General features: G+C 46.9%; 1 long non-coding RNA gene across 1 annotated transcript; it reads right to left on the bottom strand.

The window, feature by feature from the left end:
* Window positions 1–632: 632 nt before the first annotated feature.
* On the bottom strand, window positions 633–7,319 carry LOC125944542 (uncharacterized). Its single transcript, XR_007466265.1, has 3 exons — window positions 7,162–7,319; window positions 4,911–5,009; window positions 633–702 (listed from the first exon to the last, which is right to left on the bottom strand). It is a non-coding gene; the product is annotated as an uncharacterized LOC125944542 (long non-coding RNA).
* Window positions 7,320–24,576: the final 17,257 nt, after the last annotated feature.

Here is a 24,576-nt window from a genome sequence, read left to right as displayed (position 1 = left end):
GCTCGGCGCGACGAGTCACGTGATACGTTGCCAACGCTACGACGCAGCTGCGGTCAAATGATGGTCAAATTGCTGGCGACGGCAAAACTCGGCTGAACTAGGTTAATAAAGCTTTCGCTTTAAAAGTCGGGCTGTGTACTCGACAGTGACGCTGACTGAAGAGGTGTGTTGACAGGTAATCAGTATACTGTGTATGACGTGAAAACATTCGTATTTAAAATTTCTCATACCTACAATGTCCTCCATGGCTTTTTCCACGTTCAATAACAATGAAAATACTACTCCTTTATTCAGCGAAAAATCTACGCTCCCTGTTAACGCACTTGCGCAAATGCAATAATGAAACTTTTCACATTAGCATCTCGAACCTTCACATACTGACGATTGTCAAGCAAGTAGCTCACAAGTAAATAGACGTACTTGTCTGGAGGAATGGGCTCACTAAAGCCAGCTTCATGACCCTAAGGACGTGGCGGTAGCAAGTGTAGTCAACTTTTTTTTCATCCACCTGCGAACTTGGCAATGTGTACTCCACCAGCTGCCTGAAGACACTCCAGGCAATTAGGTAGCGCACTCTTTTGAAGCCGACTGGTCCCTTCAAGATGTTTACGAGGATGGTGATTACATACTGCTGATACACGATGTGGTCAGTACCCTTGTAAGTCTTATTGGTGTATCTGGGAAACACTTTCGCCCACTCACCTGGAAAACAAGGAAAGACACTTACGTCAAAAAGTTAATGGCGGTCAAATGCTAAAAATGCAGCGGACGATGTAATTCGGGCGGTGGCAAAATATCTATACCATATAATTTCCAGTAAGCGTCTAACGAAAACATGCCTGGAGAAAATCTTTCTGCTGGTGCTCAGATCCGAAAATTTATTTCTCGCAATTTTCCGAGAGTAGAGGCCTTAATGTGTACGGACGATTACGTCTTCAGGAACCAATAAAACTTACTAAAACGCCGAACTCAGGATGGGCTATGAGTGATCCCTTTAGCTGCTGTTTCAAAAATACAAGTAACAACACTATTTCATGACGTGTAACTTTCGTCATAGAAGGGCTGTATAACAAACAGCTTGTCATTAGAAAAAAGTTCTGAGATACCTTATTATTTGTGGCAATCGTCAGTTTGGGTAAGAAGAAACACTGGGGAGGTGTGTTTGACTCCCCTCGGACCTGGCCGGGACCCTTGAACACTCTTTGAATGTGCTAAGCAAATTTCTTAGTAGCTAACCGGTGCCATCACAAATATTGGGGCCAAACATAGCACCTTTATTTAAAGTGCAGCTTTGACATTTCGTTTTCGACTGAACATACTTCAACTTCATTAAAATTATCCCCTAGAATGGCTCCCCAGGCATGGCGCGGGCATAGCGTTCCAGCTTGTTTGAAAAATTGGAGTAACAACACTATTTCATTACGTGTAACTTTCGTCATAGAACGGTTGTTTAACAGCTTGTCCTTAGAAGATATTTCTGAGATGCCCTATTATTTGAGGCAATCGTCAGTTTGGGTATGTAGGTGCGCTGTGCGTATACCAGTTGGAGGAATATTTCTCGTTTAATCTTCTCTGCCGCTTTTTTTTTCGCAATTCGTCAAAAGTAAAGCAGACAATCTGTAAGCTTTCTACGCTGTCTGACTCTATTGACACGAGTACACAAAGTAGCTAATAATTCACTAAAGTGAAAGGGGACAGGAACATTTTTAAACTTAGAAAACGTCGACGATGTGCAGAAGTAGTTCCAGTGAACACGTGAGCTAAATATTGCACTCAGCGTACAACGTGCAAGCGCAAATAAATTTCACTCAATGCAGCAAAGTCTTTACAATCTCGTGTACAAGAAAAGCCGGCAGACCCCACGCCCTGTGGGATTCGACGTTATGCGAAGCAGTGTGCGGGGAGCCTAGCAAGTTAACAAAACGATCATGGAAGCATCGATGCCCAGGCGGCTGTTTCATCACCTATGTGACACGCATGTCATGACATTCATGTCATTACATTTCAATTATGTCTCAACTCATTTCAGTGGTTTTTGAGTGTCCATCTTTTTCGCTGAGTCATCGTCGTTTTTGCTGAGTCATGCTCATGACTATGACTTCTCCCATCGTCCTTTTGTGCTTCCTTCCCTTAGTACCCAAGGCCGAATCAATTTCAGTGGTTTTGAGTCTTAATCTTTTTTCGCTGAGTCATGGTCGTTTTTGCTGCGTCATGCTCATGACTGTGATTTCCACCATCATCCTCTAGTGTTTCCATCAATTAGTGCACACGTGCGAACCCATTGCAGTGGTTTGTGAGTGTTAATCTTTTTTCGCTGAGTCATTGTCATTTTTGCTCTCATGCTCCTGGCTATGACTGCTGCCATCACCCTTTATTGTTTCCTTCACTTGGTACCAATGTCCGAACCCATTCTAGATACATACCAAGTTAACTAAACGACCACGAGGGCACCAAGATGTAGTCGGCTGTTTCATTGCCTATATGACACACATGTCATGATATTTATGTCAAGAGATATCATCGCCACACATTCTTGTCATACTAGGCCAATTTTGGTACATACCAAATTAACGAAACGACCATGAGAGCATCAAGACGTAGGCGACTGTTTCTTGACCTACATGACACACATGTGATGACATTCATGTCTCGACCTATCATTTACGTCCGTCATTCACTCTTGTCACACTATGCCAATTTTGGTACCTACCAAGTTAACGAAACGACCATGAGAGCAACAAGGCGTAGGCGGTGAGATAGATAGATAGATGGATAGACAGATAGATAGATATTTAGACAGATAGATAGTGTCAAAGTGGCAAACGTTCGCCATGAAATGCTCTGCATTTAAAAGATTGAAAATACCTAGCTCTCACATCCGCAATGTCGTCATGCAGCATCATGCATCATGTCGTCATGCAGCGAATAGGCAAACAAACGCATCTCACTCGATGAGCGCAAACACCCGCTGCCAAAACGCTGGTGTGAGGAAGAGTGGCAGCAGCAGCGAGCGAATATAGCTTTGTCCTAGCTCTCGCTCCAACGAGAAGTAAGCGGCGAGAACACAGCGCACACGAAGCTATGAACACTCGGCGTACCTAGACTTCGTACTCACCGCAGATCGCTTTCAAGATAGGGTGCGCTCGACCAGGCTCAGCAGTGCCGTACGCTGCCGCCGCCGGACTAAAACAACCCACCCCCACCCGGATTTTTCCGCGTAGTGGCAGAAGGGGTACTTCAGCCCCGCCTTCCTTCCATGCGCGTGGAATTCAAGCTACCATCCTTAGCTCCCCCTCCGACGCTTTCACTCGCACCTACAGCACACGACGAGCGGTCACGGTGTTCTCGCACTTAGACTTTGTACGAAACATCACGGCGACGCCGACGACGACGGCGGAAATGCCACTGAGATGCGAAAAGAAAGAAAAGTGATTTCATCTGTGCGCTGTAGTTCTACGAACGCACGTAGCTGCGTCTTCTGCACATGGACTCGGAGATAGCAGCGGCGTCCCTCGTAGCGTAGCCTACCGCCGCCTCCACGGGGTACCGCCGTGAGTTCCCTTACCTTCGAGAAACTCAACATTTGGGCGGGGCTTTGCCCCCTTTTGACTGTTCCCCGGTTTAGGTTGCAGCGCGTTCGTGAATACCAATTAAAAGCGAAAGCCGCTCATCGGTGCGCTAACTGCGACCAACTCTTCTTGTACATGAAAGCGTCAAAAACATTTTGCGGCAGGAGATTCGTGAGGCGACGTAGTATGATAGTGAGGTCATTCATTCGATGATTAGTTCGAAAAGTGTTTCAGGGTAGCTTGATGCTTTCGTTTTCTTTCGTGTCTTCCTTAGCCGTTTGATAACTGAGCTGGAATTGGCTCCTGTACACCTCGGAGGTGGTTGGGCCTGAGAGCCGTGAACAGCGGAGCTAGACGTGACCCCAGCTCCCAGTGGGCTAAGACAGTCAGAATGTAAACGCATGAAAATAAAGCTCTTACAAGCTTCACGTTGTGTTCACAGGAAAATAGCAAATTTTTGGCTGCGATATTCAAGCTTCTTGCAAACAAAACATAAGCGAAGAATGTAAAGAAAACTGGAGAGCGTGAACTACAAAAGCGGGAGAGTTCACAATCTAATCCTGGCTCTAATTACATACGCAGTGCTTACTGCGAACGTCGTTAAGTCATACATGAAGTTGTACGAACGTTTTCTTCTACACTACCGTGCATGTGGTGAATCACTTTCATTTTTGATTTGGAACAGCGTATAACGCGCTGTTTTAGAAATGTGAAGAGCAGTCATTATTTTCTTAGTGGTTACCCGTCAGATCGCATAGTCGGCTTTCTGTCCTGAAAGTTTTTATAAGCACTCACGGGAATACAACGTCTACCGCAAAATTTGTGCGGAAACAATACTGACTTTTAGCTATTCCCATTTTATTCTTTATAGCGATAGTTTCGGAACGTGCACGAACATTTCTTTCGATCCGCAAATTATAATTTTAGAATGTTATGAGCAATCATGCATATCACAGCGCAGCGGGTCCCAGTAGAGAAACCAAGTTCAAACTTAACCTATGCCTGTAAGATTTTCTGTTTAATTATTCTCTTCCCTCCTTTATTTAACTACAATACCCTAAATGTCTCATTGATTACCTTGACTGTTGACCGGTTGATGCTGTCATTCGCTTTCAATCTTAGCACTTCTTCAAACTTTTGTAACGTGCCAGTAAGTTAAAAGTGTTTCTAGCTGCCGCTATTTCAGAGTTAGTGTCGTCCAGACGGCTCAACAAATCGTGCTGTGCAAACAAATGAATGGGCTGAGTCGTAAAAACACGAAATGGCGCATGTCTGACCGTTTGCAGGTCACACATAGATGCTGCGTAAGTAGTGCAAAAGTCGCACGCCTTTTAGACATACTTCTGTTGATGTATCCCCCAGTGTATTCCCACACGTTGCTAATTTCTTGAACGTCGGGAGCACTCTCCCCTTTCTTCGCCCACTCGAAGACCGCGTAAACTGCAGTAGAATGGAGAGAGAATATTTGAAATAGAAAATGTCAGACAAACTGTAAAATATTTGTTAGCAAATAAAATTCAACAGCGCGAACCACATATTACAAACTTTTGAGATGAACGCGCCCTGTTCTCATTACATTATGCAGCATGATTATTCAATTTTCACGAAATAATAGTAACAGCAAGAATAAGTAAAAAAGAAAAACAAAGTACCACCTGTATTTCACAATATTTTGTAATTATTCGAGATCTAAGTATCTCATTTCAGAACTATTGTGAGATATTTCTTGCATCAGGAGTAGTGCTATAGACAACCACAGCATTTCAAACAAGTTTCTACGCCACAAACACATTAGGAAAAACGAAATAGCATTCCAAGTTGATTTGCAGTTTAGCCTCAAATAGCGATTTAAATTCAGAAAATGCTTCTTGTTTGAGGATAGTGAGATACAAGTGTATGGCTTCCGTGGAACGAAACCTAATATTATAATAAAGTTAACTTTATTTAGAGTAGATATGTCTAGCCAGAATGAAATAAATAGTTGCTGGTGTACTGTTTGCACAATCTGCTTCTCCAGTGTATATGCAACTCTATTTAAGAGACATTGATATTTACAGGATGTGACTTTCCTAACAGGCGTATTAGAAATGCAGATTGATTTTGTATATGTGTGGCGAAGAATAAATTGCGTGAATGTTAAACCAGTGCAGAAATAAAGAAGGTATACAATAAGAGAAGAAAGCATTCATGGCAGCCGTGAGACTTTTCTAGCAAATAATAATAAAAAAAATTCCTGCTCTTAGTCATTTCTTGTGGTTTACTGCTCACGCCTTCTAGTCAGTCATTGGACTGATACCTTACGAATGAATCAAAAGTTTTATAGTGGAAGGATTCAAAGCTTACTCATCTTGCATGAATAAGCTTTTGAAGTACACCGAACATGCAGCCGAAATCGGTAAACAATCTACTTCTACAAACAGTTGCACTTAAATTTTCGTGTAAGAAAGCCTCTGAATAAGCTTATTTTAAATGTGAGCTGTCTCTGAAAACGAAACGCTTAAGGCCCATTCACACTTGCGACTAGGCGAGGTCACGCAACCGATTGCGACTGGCGACCAGAAAGCTACTCTAGACGAACGATGTTCACACTGACAAATGCGACCGACGAGTCGCTAAACCGAAATGTCTCGCGATATGCCGTTCACGTCTGCTTGAAATGTCATCGCCGCATAAAATAAGCGTCAGCGTATACGGACGTTCTGTTCCTTCGCATCTGATTGGCTCAGCTGTTCTCTGACTGCGGTCGCGTGACTGAAAAATCGAGCAGTGAGCGACTGGCTCGAAATAGTCGCATTTCGAGAAAAGCGACCATTTGCGACTACTTGCGACTGGTCGCTTTGCGACCTCGCCTAGTCGCAAGTGTGAATGAGCCCTTAATCTTCGCTAATCACCCTTTTTATATGTTGATAAGCGACAACCTTTGCACAACGGCCACAACTCCTGACAGTTGTGTAAAGGCACTATGAAATACCCACAACAAGTCATATTATTCACTTGAGAAATAATTTGAAAGTATTAGTATTTACTAGCACTTCACTTCGAACCAAAACAAGGATGTTGTTCAAAGAAGATTAAATATGAATGTGAACGAGAAACGTATCTTCGAGGTGTCTATAAAGTAGCACGGAGTTTTGTGTTATTGCTAAATATGTTTTCTTTTCCATATATCGTGTCCCCACTCCTCCCACCCTACAAAATTTTCTAGACCAAACATGCTTTCCCAGACAATACGCAAGAACACACATTTGCCTTCGAAATTGAAAACAATTCAAAATTTTTGTGTTCCCAGAGAAGAAACTAAATTTTCCACATCGGACATAATTTTTCCTGATAACACAAAAGTACCAATTTGTTATCCACGCTAATGCCAGCCGTAAACATGTGGCACCATTGTAAGCAAGATTGAATGTGTTTGCATGAGAGCAATAGGTGTAGTCTGTTACATGCGAAATGCTGAAACCTGGCGATCGTTTTAGCTTCAACGATATACGTTTCGGCACACAAAAACCGTCTTCGCGCATTCTAAATATTACCTAAGCCTGTCACTGAGATTCTTAAATCCACGCTGCCAATACGTGAAAAACGTTCTCACGCTGCTTCTCGTACTCGATGATCCTAGATGCAAGGGTGGGCGCCTGACTAGAAGGGTCAACGCCAAAATATTGCAGCCGCTGGGCATATTTAGCCGAGTTCACGGTTTCTGAAATATTCTGGCGTCCCTTCAGCCAGTCCTCTTGTTCTTCGCTGAACTTCATCTGCGAAACAATAATGCGATAGAACCTTATTAGGAATGTCACTCTGCTCCCAAAAATAAAAGGATGCTGCTGCAAATGTTGGACGTCCACCAACAGCGGAACCCCACGCTGGTTATTCACAAAATGTGGCTGCCATACAAAGCGCGCCTTATATCCATGTGCGGCGTCGGTGTGCCGATTTCTTTCAGCGCAGTGCAGAATTGAGTGATATATCGATATCAGTTTGCCATTGCCTAAACTTGGTAAAACAATCAGTTGAATGTAGGGCCGCCGTTAACAAAACGTTGAAAAAAATAAAACAGAACACGGGATCAAAGCGGACAAGACCTTTTTGATGAACTTTACGTTTCCAGTAAAACAATGAAACACTGTGGTATTGTCATTAGCTAGCATAGGCTGGAAACCAAACTACCATGTTATGTGCCTATATTAAACTAATCTTTCCTCAGACAGCACGTATGCAGACGGTAGCGCAAGGCTGGAAATGAGGACACGCGATCGAACGCAAAACTGTCGTCCCGAGCACTAACTAAAAACAAACCTTTATTCCTGACGAACCGACATACAGGAATGTGTCTTCAGCAGTCCGAGTGAGTTATCAGCTCAGAACCTTGTTACGGTGCTGCTTTAGTATGTCGAATCAAGTAGCCCATCAACGTGTGCTTCTTTTTCTTGATGCCAAGCTATCCTCGCCTGTAACCACAATTTTTCATGTAAAATTAAATTATGGGGTTTTACGTGCCAAAACCACGATCTGATTATGAGGCACGCCGTAGTGGGGGACTCCGGAAATTTTGACCACCTGGGGCTCTTTAACGGGCACTTAAATCTAAGTACACGGGTGTTTTAATGGCACAAACCAATTTTTCATGTAGTCTACTGGCGTACGAAAGAGGAACCGACAGGATTTTGCCGGTAAGCGCACTTCCTTTAGTCTAATACATCTGTAAATCATGACATACAACCTATACATCGCATGTTGCATAGAAGAAACGTTACGGAATTGTGTGCATACCATTTAGTTCTATAGAAACAAATTACTCGCTTCACAAAACATTCGCTTCACATTTGTTCCACAATGTGCGTTGCACCGGTGTAACTTTCTTTCATGCCTTATACATGACATTACTTGACCGCTTCCATCTTTTCTCCCGTTTATACTCTATTTGCGGGCCAAGGCGGCCGCATTCCTGCGTGCGGGTCATATAAGGGTGCTGGTGTGTAAATGTTTATGTGACCTTTGAGAAGTATTGCAAGCTCTTGATAACAATAGCACAAAGACACTGGCTGAGGATTTCAACTATGGGCCAGATGAGTAGCGAAACAACTACAACAATACTATTACTAGTTGTACATATAATTATTTCTGGTGCCCAAATGAGTTTGCAGCTTTATTTCCGGGCCAAAGCGGTCGCATTGACGAGCGCGTATATAAAACATGCAAGTGCGCTCATAGGCTCAGATTTTGGTGAACACAGGTAAATGCTGTGACGTCAAGGCCATAACTGTATTGTGATTGTCATTGGGGAGCAGGCATTGCAAGCGACAGGGTGTTTCAGTTAACTTCGGCCACACTTTAAAAAAAAATACAACTGCTACGTAGCTGGAAAGAACCAAGGCAATGTTGTTTGCCGTCTCTTGGAGATACTCAAGATATTTTTTGCATTCCGCCCAATTAGATAATTAGTCTTAATTAATTAGGCAACTTCTCAATTATTATAGTGAGATGAAAAGTGTCAATGAGAAAGATGTAGAGCAACATGAGAAATTTCAGACACAGCTTTCTGTTCCTCAATACGTGCAACATATTTGTGTTTTTCCGAGCGGGAAAGAAGTCCGCGAATATACGCAAAATTGCCGCGCGACTGGCCGCTCGAGGCACTTTGCGTGTATTCGCGGGCATCTTTCACGCTCAAAAAAATACTTTTATGTATCACGTATTGAGCAACAGAAAGCTGTATCGGGAGTATTTCATGATGTTCTACAACTTTCTCGACACTTTTCATCTAATTATAATAATTGAGAAGTTAATTATGATCAATCATCTAATTAGGCGGAATGCAAAAAATAATCTGAATACCTCCAAGCGACGGCACACAAGGTTCTGTCTTGCTACGATGCATTTGCATACTTTTAATGTTTGGCCTAAGTTAACTAAAACACCCTGTGTAATAAAAAGAATGCATACTGTGACGTTCTTTTAGTACAAAACCATAAGTTCAATTTTGCGCACCCTCATTAGCCTCTTATTATGAACGAATTTGGCGTCGTCGAATGTGATGGAAAAGATAGCATGGATTCCAAAGTCAAGTGAACAGCGGACAATCATGTCCAGTATGCCGACTTTCGCCAAGGTTGTCTCGTTTGCCAGGTCCAGGTTCACGGAAGTCATCCACGTCACCAGATCTCCGGTCTGCAACGAACGTGTATGCCCACCAAGTTATTCAAAGGAGGAAACATTGCCGTCTCGCTGACGAGGATTCCGTCACGAGCACTACCAATTATAGCGAGCATTTATTGCTATACGCCGGAAAGGTGCGAACACGTGCAAGCTTCAATGCGCAATTAGGGCGTCGTTCAATGCAGGATCGAGTCTATACACTGCAGCTTCAAGTTTTGCGCATAGGAGGCTCAAGCATGCGATTTTCGCAACAGACAAGCGAGGACCTAGAAACCAAGAAATTGACCCCTGTTATGATTATACCGGCAGGACGTAGCGCCCGTGCAAAATCGAGGAACATTTATTTTCCACCGAGTGGCCTGCGAGAGATGTTTTATTTTTGTTTTGCCAACGAAGTGGGCATGCAAATTTCGATATAAACTGGCGAGCGCAAAGACATCACACGCCTTTTAAATCAAGGAGGTTGGCACTTTCGCGAAGGAAAGGAAAACTGCGATTTTTGTTCGAATAGCACCGCGTCAAGCCTTCACCTACAAAAAGTTCTACATTAACAACGAACTATTTGTCAATGTGCCTTGATGTATTTGCGAAATAAGTGGTTACGTTAAATTTTCTTAAGAAATAATTTATTTAGAATCTTAGCAACAGAGAAAACGTCATACCTGTTTGTGGAGCAATGCATAACGAAAAATTTATTTTCTTCCTATATTTTCAAAGCAAAAATATTTGTGCTAAATTTAACAAGTAGGCATAATTCGCATTTTGAAATGTGCTCTGTATGTGGCGTGATAACATAAGACATGAGGTAAACGATTCAATTATTCGTTGCGCTGATTGCGTTTCGAGGGAGACGGAATGGGAACGTATTGGTGTGCCCATATTTAGATACACGGCGAAGAACCATTGCCGGTCAAAATTAACTAAGATGACTGCGCTACTGCGGACACGGGAAACATGAGCTTTATTCTGAAACAAAATATACAACGTGGTTGCACGAGAACAACTATATGAATTTTTGGAAGCTTACGAGCGAAATTAACTAGAAGTTTTCTAGAAATTGATACGTATTCTATCATGGCAACAAGCATATAATTCAGAAAAACCCTTTTGCTTGAAACAGAAAGTGCTGCGAGGTATGATATAAATTAGATAACACTACTGCCGAATAGGAAAGCAGTTGTGATATACTGGTGTATTTGGCTAGATTTCTGAGCTTTCTGTCGCGAGAACAATAATTGAAGCGGTGATGGAGCATTGCGGACCCTTGTGGCCCCGGCGGACACGGAGTTGTACCCCCCCCCCTCCCTATCCTTCCTCCGGAAGCTTGCGCGCGGTGGAAAACGGCGCGCTACCTCCGTGCTTTCCTCCCTTGCGTATGCGAGATTCAGCCGCGATCGCCGCCTCACCTTCAAACGTTTTCACTCCACATGCAGCATAAGGCGTGCGGCGCCGACATTATTGTCCTTGGACTTTATACGGAACCTCACGGTGGCGACGATGGGCGACGCCGACGGCATAAGTGCGCCTGTAGTGTCATGTAATTGCTATCACAGTAAAACATTGTTCGGCAAAGTTGATAGAGAGATGAATTAGGGAGAGAGCTTGTTGTATGTTTATGACAGTTTCTTTTTTATTGTTAGCGATTAATCGAGAAAAATTGCGTTATAAATGATCAGTTGCGTTTAATTATTATTTAAGGTGCACGAATGACCTGAATTTCATTGCACAATGCTTCCCGCGCACTTTTCCGGAGTGGGAAATATTCTTTCCAGGGGATCATGTTTATGTTAAGATGTGTTTCACCAATTTTTGCCTTCTCTTATACAACCAATGGAGTGCTGCTAACGACGGCAGTCGGGCGGGGTAGCCACTTAGAGGGAATGTTGATCCGAAATCGGTCGCAGCCACTTATTGCCAGGAAATTAGGCCCAATACTGAGTGCGATCATATTAGAAAACAAATACAATCGGTAACAAAATACTGGACACGGATTCATCGGTACCTGTTGATTTCAGAAAAGGTCCTTTACGACACGGTATTATCAAAGCTGTGTTAACTCGTTTTTGAAACAAGGAAAGCATCATCCCGTTGGCTATATAGACCGTTTTATAGCTTCCTGGACTCCACCACTGCGGTTGCAGACAAGCGCCTGCTTTATATTATTGCCAGCACAAACAGGAAGGATTTGAGGCCATCAACTTCGTCACGGGTTCAGAACATTTTGTTTCCAGTGAGCGCACGGCGTAGAACTCGACACCTATGACAAAAAAGGGATATATGAACGAAAGGTGCGTATTCAAGTAGGCCAGCCAATGCCAATGGACGAAGTTAAACTGTTTATTCGTGCACGCACTTTCCAACTATTCTGCTCGAATGTATTCTAAGGTTATTATGCTTGACGATGAACGTTCTGTTTGGAGTTGACCGAGGACGTGTTGAGAAAAACAGAACGTGTTGACTAGGAAAATGAAGGTGAGTTCTTTGTTCTTATCTAACCGAAGCTATGTGTACCATTTTCTGGCCGCCCCTAGTTCACGTGGTCTCTCCCGCGGTTCCAAATATCGCCGGCAAACCTTGTGGCCCATGCCGCGCATCACGCGCTGTAGTACTTCATAAAATAATGCTGCTGTTGCAGCTCTATCGAGTCGGTGAGGTGTCTTTGCACAGGGACCACTCGAGACCTCAGACTGCGCAAATTTTTTCAACGCACCGCGTACGTCTGGTTAAGCGTGGCATATTCGCGGCCGCAGTCATCATCAGGTCGTTTTATTCATGTTAAGGGCCCTTCCGGTCGAGTAACATTGCAGTTCTTTATTTTGTTAAACTTGATGCCCGGGGGCAAATCGTACTACTAAGGTTTTAGGAGCACGAAAGCTAGCAAAAACCGTTTCCTCGAAGCTTTGCAGTTACCTGTATTGGGATGTACACCGATGCGGCGCACCCCATAGCACACGGACCCATCGCTGGTTGTTCTCTCCCGAGTGATACTTTAATAGAATTTCAGGCTAGATATACGATAATAACAAGCTGCACGTATGTTGCGCATCAACAATTTTTAGACTTCACTCGACTCCTATTCGACCGAGGACGGACCTGGGGAACCTCCTCTAGGCCCATAGTCGTTCAATATTGTGGCTATATCGAGGCTGAAAGCTTAGTAGCGATAGGCTAACAAGTTTCCGAAGCGCAAGAACTTGGCCACACCTCTCAGGAGAACGCAAAACTTGTCCTTCGACGTCAACAACACATTCGTCGTGCACCGTCTACCGCGATCATGCATACCAGCAAGGCGCCGGACGATAGACGGCGCTGTCCTTGCAAAATGACGGCGCCCTCAATAAAACGGTCTATAACTAAACACTTTTTTTTACCTCATTCGGCATTCATACCTCGTTCCTCTTTGAATGGGCGAATGCGACGCATGCCTGAAACAGCCCAGCTGCTTTCTGCCACGACGTCTGTTTAGTGGGAGGTACTTTCACATTCTTGGCGTATGACGTGGTCCACACTCGGATGAGGCGGCTGGACTGAAAACAACACAGAATCAGACTGGTAAATATAAATATTAAACCGATCTCAAGTTCCAAAGAGCTCTGGGGTACCTCACATGCGACCGGAGTGGTCGTTCCACTCCAGTGCAACAGCGCTTCCAACTATGCCCAGGAAAACAATTTTCAACTCATGCAGCGTTTTTCTTTTACATTTTGATGCAATTAAAGCGCCAGTGCTGCATGTCGAATGTTAGTCTTCTGTCGCACTGCCTCGCGAGCTGACGTTTGCCAAAACGGCACCGCATTGACGTCAATGGTCGCGTGCCGATTGCATCGGTGTTTTGAACGTACCTAGTTCTAGAGCAAAAGTTGTTTGCTCAAGTGCTGTGGCCGTGCAGCAACGCACAACGGCCGGGCTCATACAATGTGACGACTTTATTGTAATAATATTCCTTCGCACACTTTGAAAAGGTGAAGCTCCGGCCATGGTATCACCAGGATTAGCTGACCGTGAACGGTGGATGATAACGAAGGAACTTAAAAAATGATATTCTGGGGTTTTACGAGTACGTGCCAAAACCACGATATGATTAGGAGGCACGCCGTAGTGGGGAACTGCGGAAAAATTTTGACCACCTAGGCTTAATTAACGTGCCCCCAATCTGCGGCTCACGGGCATTTTTCAATTCGCCCCCATCGAAATGCGGCTGCCCCAGCTGGCATTTGACCCGGCGACCTCGTGCTTAGCAGCCAAATTCACTAAGTGACCGCGGTGGGTAGCTAAAGAGTAATATACAGGAAACTAAATCCTGATGGGCCTGCCACTTTTAGAGTGACCACCTCATTAGTATTTAAGAGCCTATAGCTGTTGATGTTCAGCACAAAATAAAGAAAACGATCGTTTACTTTATCGGTATCATTATTAGGCGCCGTATTAGACACATTTCCCCCGGGAAGTAGAAGGCATGTTGAAAATATAGCATCTTTAATACGAATGAGGCGTATGCTCTTACAATGAAAAACTCTGTACACCGGTTGCTGTGACCAAAATAATTTTTTGACTCTCGAAAGTTATAATGGCTCGATAAGCCATTTCTTTCTTAGTTTGACTTCGGTAAGTTTCGGCATAGGGTTCATGGTAATCGAATGTACTGCAGCGTAGCGAATTCCATAGCGGAAAAATTCCGTCCACTTTAACCAGAAACATGGACTGAACTACCGGAGGCCGGAAAGGTTCCGGCTTTAGCAGAAACGAACCAAAGAAGGGATAACATAAGGGGGAAGGTATCAAGCCTACATTTTGCTTGATACAAGGGTACTCCAATAGAGTCGCAAAACAGTGACGTCATTCATAGACATCCACTAAGGGCGTGACATAGGCGCTATTCAAAAGTTCTGTTTCAGTCTTCTGGGTTACACTGGTGGGCCGTAGTTGAAACTCAATACAGGAGTGAAAAGCGTGAACTTTTCCATTTGTGCAGCCGTTTACTAACTCTTCCAATGACGGGATTCATGTCTTGCACTAGACTCTTATCGCTAGAAGTTACTTTGTCTTTTATAATTACTTGTCTCATTACTAAATCTAGTGACATCAAAGTTTGTGCAAGTATGATAGAAGTGTTCCTGATCGCACATTCCTTCTCTTTTGAGATTTTAGCAGCGCGTTTAATATAAATGACATAGCTGTGAACAACGCCAAAAATATTGTGCGGACTGAAACGCGCTCCTGGAACAAAGGAACGACAATACAACAATGGGAACAATCAAAGGGGCGTTTATTGCGCCTTTGTAGACCCATCTAGCCAGCTGATTTACTACCAATTGAACATGCGGATGGACACTGACGAATCATGGAAGCCTGACTCACCGCGACAGGATGTTGAGCATATATGCTCGCCCCCCTATACTGGACCCCAACGCTTAAGTCACACGAACCCTGCGCAATGTCGCGCGAAGTGTCACGAGAACGTTCGCCTTCGAACGATCGTGCTCGTCCATGCGGGTACCCCGCTCCGAAGCTTTTCTCGGGAATTTCCCGTGCAGCGCGCCGAGCCAGCGTGCGAGACGTCGGCACTCACGACCGACCCGAAGCCAAAGACCTAGGCCGGTATTTTGTAGCGCTGCCTTTCCGGTGCTAATGCCTTTTCGCGCTTATCGCGCTCTGTCAGAGGTCACCTAGAGCGGCGGTCCGCTCGTGTTATCACCGGGATCAGCCGGCCGAGAGCGGTGAATGATAAAACTAGTATAGACTAAATGATAAAGAATCGCTACAAAATACCGGTCCCAGAGGTACCTGCCTGTTGCGCACGAGTAACCGCGAAGTTAGCTGGCGTTAGCAGTGCTACACTCGCCATCTCTCGTGCTATTCTGCAACTACGACGACCGAGCTATGCGGCGAAGCAGGATTACAGAAAACCCCAGAGTCATGCAGTGAAGCCACATAAGGGAGTTGACCTTGAAAGTTTAGAGCTAAACTTGACTGAGAGCAAGAGACTATTGCTTGCCCTCATCCTCCCAACCTTAAATGTCTACTTACTCCGGCGAAAACACGGTACACGGTCTAAGGTCAACGCGCGCTTCCGCGAAAAACACATAGTGCACGTGACAGTGTCTGTGCCGAGGATCTGTCCGCGCACTCTCGTGCAGGCGCGGCCACTGCTCGCGGGAACACGGGAGCCCGTAGCAGCGCTCTGCGGAGTGCCACCACCGATGCCTCGTGAATTGAAGCTACGCAGGCGTAATCAAAGCAATAGGCGGAGCGCCCGGCACGTCCTCTCCTACAGTTCTTCCCTCAGACGCTCCCGCTCGCACTGCTTCGATGTTCGCATTGCCATGTTGTCAACGGCCATGAATTTCTATGACCAAAGCGAGATTCACGCGACAGGATGTATTGCCGATCCAGCCAACGGATGAGCATGACGTAGCTCAACGCCGCCGAAGTGTTGCAGCCCAATCGTTTCACTGTCGTCCTCGGAATAAATCGCCACTCCGCCCGTCGTTTAACTCAAGCCTAAATGCCACGTCGTGTATGTGGCTGCATTCATCTTGATGCAAAGGCAATGAAACGCGCAGCTGCATCTGCATTGCCGAGAATAAAGAACATCTAGAGCACATCTACCTTTCGCAATGTCAGTGGGTTTATGACAAATACTGAAAGACATGCTGGCTCAATTATAATGGTCCAAAGAATCTTAGTCGCACAAAGGGTGGCGACCATCATGTGCAGTGCCTCGGAGAAATGCATGCCGCAGTACGATAATACCGGCTTTCCTGTTCTTGCTCATGCCCCATCAACTAATAATCGCTATTAAATAATTGATCGAAAAGTTCGTGGGGCCGCAACGTTCATATGGGGATGCATTACCTGCGAAGCTGGTTAGGTTGCATACATGGGCGGTGTACATTTATGAAATCATACACTTCTTTCATACGGCACCAGAGTACGCCGACGCAAGCGCCGCCCCGGTCACCACATCGCACCTCCGGACGCGCTTGACGTTATAACCACAAAAGCGCAGGCCGCGTGCACAGGCGCCGTCGCCACAACCGCTGCTGCTGCTGCGCCGGTACCTCCGATGCGCGGGACGCTATAACCACGAAAGTGCCGGCCACGGGCACGGACGCCGTTACCACACTCTTTCCTCCTCTCCCCTACGCGTCTCTATTGCTGCAGCGCTGTCGCCACACTTTTTCCCCTCTCCCCTACCCGTCTCCATTTCTGCAGCGCTGTCGGCACACTCTTTCTCCCTCTTCCCTACCTGTCTCCATTGCTGCAGTGCCATCACCACACTTCCCCCGCTCCCCCTACGCGTATCCATTGCTGCAGTGTTGTCGGCACACTTCCCCGTTCCCTACAAATTTCCATTGCTGCAGTTCCGTCGCCACAGTCCTTCCCCCTCTTCCCTACCGGTCTCTATTGCTGCAACGCTGTCGGCACACTCTTTCCCCCTATACCCTACCCGTCTCCATTGCGCAGCACTGTCCGCACACTCTTTTCCCCTCTTCCCTACCTGTCTCCATTGCTGCAGCACCATCACCACACTTCCCCCTCTCCCCTACACATCTCCATTGCTGCAGCGCCGTCGCCGCAGTCTTACCCCTCCTCCCGTCAGGTGCCTCCATGCTGCTGTGCTGTCGGCACACTTCCCCCTTCCCTACAAATTTCCATTGCTGCAGTGCCGTCGCCCCAGTCCTTCCCCCTCTTCCCTACCGGTATCCATTGCTGCAGCGCTGTCGGCACACTCTTTCCCCCTCTACCCTTCCCGTCTCCATTGCCGCAGCCCTGTCAGCACACTCTTTTCCCCTCTTCCCTACCTGTCTCCATTGCTGCAGCACCATCACCACACTTCCCCCTCTCCCCTACACATCTCCATTGCTGAAGCGCCGTAGCGGCAGTCTTACCGCTTCTCCCGTCTCGTGTCTGCATTGCTGCTGTGCTGTCGGCACACTTCCCCCTTCCCTATAAATTTTCCTTGCTGCAGTGCCGTCGCCACAGTCCTTCCCCCTCTTCCCTACCGGTCTCCATTGCTGCAGCGCTGTCGGCACACTCTTTCCCCCTCTTCCCTACCCGTCTCCATTGCTGCAGCGCTGTCGGCACACTCTCCCCCCTCTTCCCTACCTTTCTGCATTGCTGCAGCGTCATCAGCACCTCTCCCCCTAGGCGTCACTGTTGCTGCAGCGCTGTCGGCACACTTGCCCCCTTCCCTACAAATCTCCATTGCTGCAGTGCCGTCGCCACACTCTTCCCCCCTGTCCCCCTACGCGTCTCCATTCCTGTCCACGGGTCGTGATACGGACGTAAGCCGCCAGGGTAACCTTCCTAGGAACGCATGCGGGAGATGCATACGGGGCTAGAGGTAAAGAGCTTCGTTGTAAAAATTAGAGTTATAATTGCCCCGCACAAGGCACTACGGGTGACATTATCGCCTCCAGCGCTTGTCCTTGACCTGCCGAGGGGGGCGGAGGTTGCGGGCTCCCTCAGGACTCCATTACTTTAAGCACTGCAAGTAAGCAAGTAATAAAGCGCCTATATTAAATGCGTAAGCATTTCTATGCCTACCCAACGAGGAACAGCCACTTCGTCACGTACGACGAATCGCTACAAAATGCGCAAACAAAATAAATTAGAAAGGAAAAAAAGCTGGCGATGGTGAGTTTCGAAACGAAGACCTCGCGCTAAGACGCGGAATGTGCTACCTACTTGGACCGTACATGAATGACATACACTTGGCCGAACAACCACGCTTGCAAAATGCCAATATATCTGAACCATATGAATGTTTTGTACCTGCGGTACTAAACAAATGACGAAGAAGAACAGTTTCTGTGAAGGCTTTGTTGGAAGATTTATTGATGGTGCAATAAAAGCCACCTCTAGGACCACATGTAGGACCATCTTGGAGCATTGTCGATATAAGGAAAATTGTGATTTTACGAGAATTTAATACCAAACTCAACATACTCCCGATGCGCTTCCGTGGACGCAGGATGCGCCTTCCGTTGGGACGTTCCTTAACCCAACGTAATGCCAGTGATCTCTGAGACAGATAAGCAGAGCTGGTAAGGAGTGATGAGGGGTTATATGGGTCTCATCGCGGTTGATAGTGGTTCGACGCGTACGTGTAAGGCTAAAAAGTGACAAGAGCTTCTATTAGCCGGAGTAATTATGATTAGGGTAATAAGCATCGATAAGTTGATAATCGTCAGGTCAAATTCGATAGGATTGACAAGGAGCGATAAGAGTTGATAAAGGTGGGGTCATGTCGGTTAAGGTTGGTAAGAACAGATAAGAGTTCATAAGAACCGGGTCAATTGTGATAAGGTTGATACCAACCGATATGGGAAGAAAAGGCTAGGATTGAGTCCGATAAGTTGATAACGACCGATAAGGGTTTGTAAGGGCTTATACTGGTGGGATCAAGTTTCGCAACATTGATAATGACATCGGGCTGCGTGGAGATGAGCAAGCGGCACACTGCTTACGCATACTTAGACAACTCCCAGAGGAGTTTCTACGTCAATTTTTCGTTAACACAATCACTGTCTGCACACTTGCGTTACTCTTAAGTGAAAATACTATTTAGTTTTGCCGACTCCATTGGTAGCGATAGCAAAACACGCCAGCCAGGCGAGCCGCTTCGCATAGACTCATTCCTGCAGTGGCTGTGCTGACTGACGGCTTGCGAGTGCAAATCGCCCCAACAATTTACTATTTCGTGCAGCGTCTTATAAGAAGCACACTTTCGAGGTCACTTTATTTTATTAGTCATTTCATGCGAGCAACAAACTGTAGCCGTTTTCTGTGCCACCGGTACCGGGAAAGAAAAGAAGCAGTTTCGCCCTAAAGTCGAAGCATCGATTGCGATAGCAAATTAGTAGACAGCTGTACGAAGTAAGGCTAGTAGTTTTATCGACCGTATAAAGTTGTAAATATTCGCTTACAAACTAATAAACAAGCAGGGTGTCATGCGCGCACAGCTAAAATGAACACATCTCGCTTGATGACCGCAGAAACTCTTCAAAACGCTGAAGTAAGAAAGTGCGCCAGCGGCAGCGAGCAAATTAACCTTTGAGGCCCCCGCGGGTGCACCCTTCCGCCGCATCGCAGACCACTTTCAAGATAGGCGCACGCGCGGCAGCTGCGTGAGCAGCAGCCGCAATGGCAGAACGCAGTCCCTGGACTCCTTGCTTCAGGGGAAGACCTCGGCCGCCCTACCAATGCGGCAGTCGCGCGACCCAGTGCGACTGCAGTCAATGAGTTGGTCTCGAGTGCCGCGTGCGATCCGACGCCGCATGCTATGGGAACCTTCTGGAATCTACGAGCTACGGCGGTTTGTACGAATAGTCGGACGACGGATCGCGCGCAAGATCGCACCATGTGTTTCGCGCTTGACGCGTTTGTCATCGTTCGCACGCACCGGCACACCATGCATTTCGGAAGCCATGAGCAGGCTTCGCGATGGCACTAAATGGTACCGAGTATTCTTTACGAAGATGTATATAAAAATGTTGGAATGAGAAACATGCATAGCATCCTATCGGCTCCTGGTGCATCATCGGCTCATCGGCAAACACCGGCTCCTGGTGGCGGCGCTTCATCTACGCGAGCGTCTCCGCCTGCAGCTCCGACCTACGTCACCGTTTCCCCGCTTCGGCATCCTTGTGTTTTCGCCGCAGTCGGCAATCCTGATGTCGACGACTAGCTCCGCTTATACGAACGTCTCAGCACCAGTCACTGGTGGGATCCGACTGTTATGCTTGCTAACGTTCTTTTCTTCCTCGACAGAGCTCCTCTGGCATGGTTCCAGACTCACGAAGAGGAGATCTCGAGCTGGGATCTCTTCAAAGTGAAGCTCCGGGACCTTTTTGGCAATCCGTTTGGTCGCCAACTCAATGCCAAGAAGGCCATGCCACACGTGTTCAGACGTCGACCGAGTCCTACGTGTCCTACATTCTCGACGTCTTGGCCCTTAGTGCCAAGGCTCACCAGAACATTTCGGAGGACGATAAGGTTAATCACAACCTCAAAGGCATTGCTGACGACCCCTTCAATTTACTGGTGTTTACGAGCGTCACCAGCATCGATAAAATCCTCATAGAGTGCCGCCGTCTCAAGCATGCTAAAAGCCGCCGGGATGACGTAGCAACAGATGCTACGTCATCCTGTGACGACCTTTTCCACCAGCCTTCACGGTGTGACAACTTTACCCGCATCATTCGTTGTGTGGTCGAAGCAGCACAACCGGCGGCCCCTTCATTCCCGTCACCTGATCATTCTCTGTCGACGATCTCCTTGATCCAGGCTGTCATCCGTCAAGAGTTGTTCAACGTCGGCCTGCACTCCGTTCGTTCCGTGCGCTCGGAACCTCTTTCTCACCACACGTATCCACCCCACTCTTCTTATTCCTCTTATGGACAGCGCAACCCGTCCGAATGGCAAACCATGGACGACAAGCCGATCTGTTTAACTGCCGCCGCATTGGACATATCGATCGCCACTGCCGCAGCCGCTGGACTTCTCCGACACGCTTTTCTTCTGATTACCACCCTCGTCCCTCTAGCGTGTCCTTTTCCTTCGCTCCTTCGATGCCCGACCCATCATCTGACCCTGAGACACCTCTGACACGACGCCGTTACTCCTGCTCGCCTTCTCCGTCCCGCGGTGAATCTCGTTCGCCCCCGTCACGCCGTGCTCCTTCTCCAACCTACTCGCCGCACCCCCGACCGGAAAACTAGACAGTGCAGCTTCTGGAGGTGAAGCTGCAATGAAGACATTGGCACGAAATCCTTGCTTCACCTTGCCAACGAACAAAAATCTTCTGGACGTTCTCGTCGACAATGTTCCTGTGTGCGCTTTGACACCGGGGAGCATGTGTCCATTATGAGTGCTGCTCTTCGCAGTCGGCTCAAGAAAGTTCTGACGCCTGCCCCGAACTGAGCTGTACAAGTCGCCGACGGAGGGACTGTCGCTATTGTTGGCATGTGCTCTGCCCGACTCACCATTGCTGAGACACACACCGTCGTTCTATTCACCGTCATCGAACATTGCCCTCATGAACTCATTTTCAGTCTGGATTTTCTTGCCAGTCATTCTGCCCTCATTGACTGTTCGGCCAGCTCACTTCGCCTGGACATGACTCTTCTTGCCCACCCTGTGGACCCGCCTCCAAGCCTATTGAGCTGCATGGATTTTATTCGCCTACCATCTCACTCTGTGACACATGTCGCCTTGTCTTCCTCACCAACTGTATCTGACGGCACTTACGTGGTCGCACCAATTCCGGCCGTTATACTTAGACATGGTGTTATCGTGCCGCGCACTGTGCTGACAATTACGGCAACTGCACCTGACTTCCCCTTGTCAATTTCGCGCTAACTGCGCAAGTCCTGCCTCAGGGAATCTCATTGGTTATAATTAGCGCTCTGCAGGATAATGAGGTAGAGCAATTCACAGTTAAAGATAGCTTCAGCTCAGCCCATACTGTGACGTCATCTCACGGCAGTAACGTCGACATTGAGATGATGGTTCCCTCTGACGCAAGCTGAAGCTCTCTGCCGCATTATTGAAGGCTATCGCGACATTTTTGACTTTGACAATTTACCCTTAGGTGAAACATCCGTCGTGACCCATCGCATAAATACTGGCGATGCGAACCCTATACACCGACATCCATGTCGTGTCTCTGCGTCGCAACGAGCTGTTATCCAACAAGAAGTTAAAAAGATGCTTGAAAAGGACATTATCGAGCCTTCCTGTAGTCCCTGGGCTTCTCCCGTCGTACTTGTCAAAAAGAAGGATGGAACGTGGAGCTTTTGTGTCGATTATCGCCACCTGAACAAAATCACAAGAAAGGACGTTTACCCTTTGCCACGCATTGATGACGCTCTAGACTGCCTGTACGGTGCCAATTATTTTTCTTCTATCGACTTACGGTGCGGCTACTGGCAGATATCCGTCGACGACATGGACCGAGAGAAGACTGCATTTGTTACCCCTGACGGTCTTTATCACTTCAAGGGGATGCCTTTCGGTCTCTGTGACGCGCCCGGCCGCCACCTTCGAATGAATGATGGACTCCTTGCTTCAGGGGTCCAAGTGGTCCCCCTGTTTGTGCTATCTGGACGACGTTATTGTTTATTCGCCCACATTCGACATGCATCTAGGCCGTCTTTCAGCAGTTCTTGACGTGTTCCGCCGGGCCGGCCTCCAGTTGAACTCGTCAGAATGTCACTTCGCTCGCCGCCAAATATCCGTCCTTGGACACCTCGTGGATGCCAGAGGCGCCGTTAGGAACTTTCCTGTTCCGAAGTCTACCAAGGACATTCGTAGTTTCGTAGGCCTGTGCTCTTATTTCCGACGGTTTGCAAAGGATTTTAAGACCATTGCACGTCCCCTTACCGACGTCTTGAAGAAAGACGTCCCGTTTTCTTGGGGTCCTGACCATGCCGCATCTTTTTCGCAGCTCACTACTCTCCTTACCACGCCTCCAATCCTGGCCCACTTTGACCCGTCTGCCTCAACGGAAGTTCGAACTGATGCCAGTGGTCACGGCACAGGAGCAGTGTTAGTACAACGCCAGCGTGGACATGATCGTGTTATTGCCTATGCCAGCCGATTTCTATCACCCGCCGAGCGTAATTATTCGATCACAGAGCGCGAGTGCCTCGCTCTTGCATGGGCTGTTGCGTTGTTTCGTCCATACTTGTACGGACGCCCATTCTGTGTCATCACTGATCACTACGCTCTCTGCTGGCTATCCTCGCTCAAAGACCCCACGGGACAGCTCGCTCGCTGGGCTTTACGCCTGAAAGATTATACTTTTTCCGTGGTATATAAGACGCGGCGCTTGCACAAGGATGCAGATTGTTTGTCCCGCTAGCCCGTCGACCAACCGGCTGATGCGGACGCCACCAATTCCGTTTTCTCTGTGTCCCGGCTGCTTCAAATTGGCAACGAGCAACGCAGCGATCCTTCGTTACGAGTCCTCATCGACCATTTGGAGTCAACGCCGGGTGTCGCCTCTCTCCGGATGTTTCTCCTCAAGGAGCGGACATTAAACCGCCGCAATTTCGGTCTCCATGCACGGCCCTGACTCACGCACCCACCGATATAATTTGAAAATAATGGGGAAGCAGAATGAACCAATAATGAAGCATAGTGCACTTTGTGGCTACAGTATATATCCGGTAGTGTGAAGAATCTGGAAAGGAGTAATGGTGGCACTGCTAACCTTCGTAAATGCCATTATGTGATTTAAACTGAATATCTTGTCGGGGATGGAAGTTAATCTAAGATCGGTAGGCTGGTTGGCATCGGGAGCCCAAGGTAAAACCACAAATGATGCAATGCCGGTTGACATGGGCTTGGCCTCTTTTGAATTCCGAGCAACGCAGAGCAAATTAGCTCTTATGAATGTCTTGGGAACGTCGATGAAATGAAATAGTCGGCTAAAAGGCTGTGCTTAAAAAAACATGGACAGTCCACGAAAAAAATAGGTCAAGAAATTTCGGAACGAAATACAGCGTAATTGAAAGTGTGAATAGGCATTTCGGAGCCCGTAAAAATAAAGTGAGAGAAACAACGACGCCTAAATAAAATAAATGCAAATGGTAAAAAAAAAAACAAAGGCCATGCTGACTGAAAAGCTGGCCAACGAGTCAGAAGAGAAAATATGTGCAATAACAGGAAGGGTAGTGATTTGCTATTTGAGGCTCCTAGCGGCTTTCTGTGGGCATGAACACACTGAGGTAAATGTTTTTTAAAAGACGAGGCATGCGTCTGCTACAGCAACAGTCCGAAAACGATTTACTCTCGTGAGTACTTTACAAAGCGAGAACACGCTTTGTACGAGCCACGTGTC

This window comes from Dermacentor silvarum, chromosome 3, assembly GCF_013339745.2.
Source record: "Dermacentor silvarum isolate Dsil-2018 chromosome 3, BIME_Dsil_1.4, whole genome shotgun sequence".
NCBI lineage: Eukaryota > Metazoa > Arthropoda > Arachnida > Ixodida > Ixodidae > Dermacentor > Dermacentor silvarum.
Note: the sequence above shows the minus strand (reverse complement) of the source record. Positions and strands in the feature narration are given on the sequence as shown.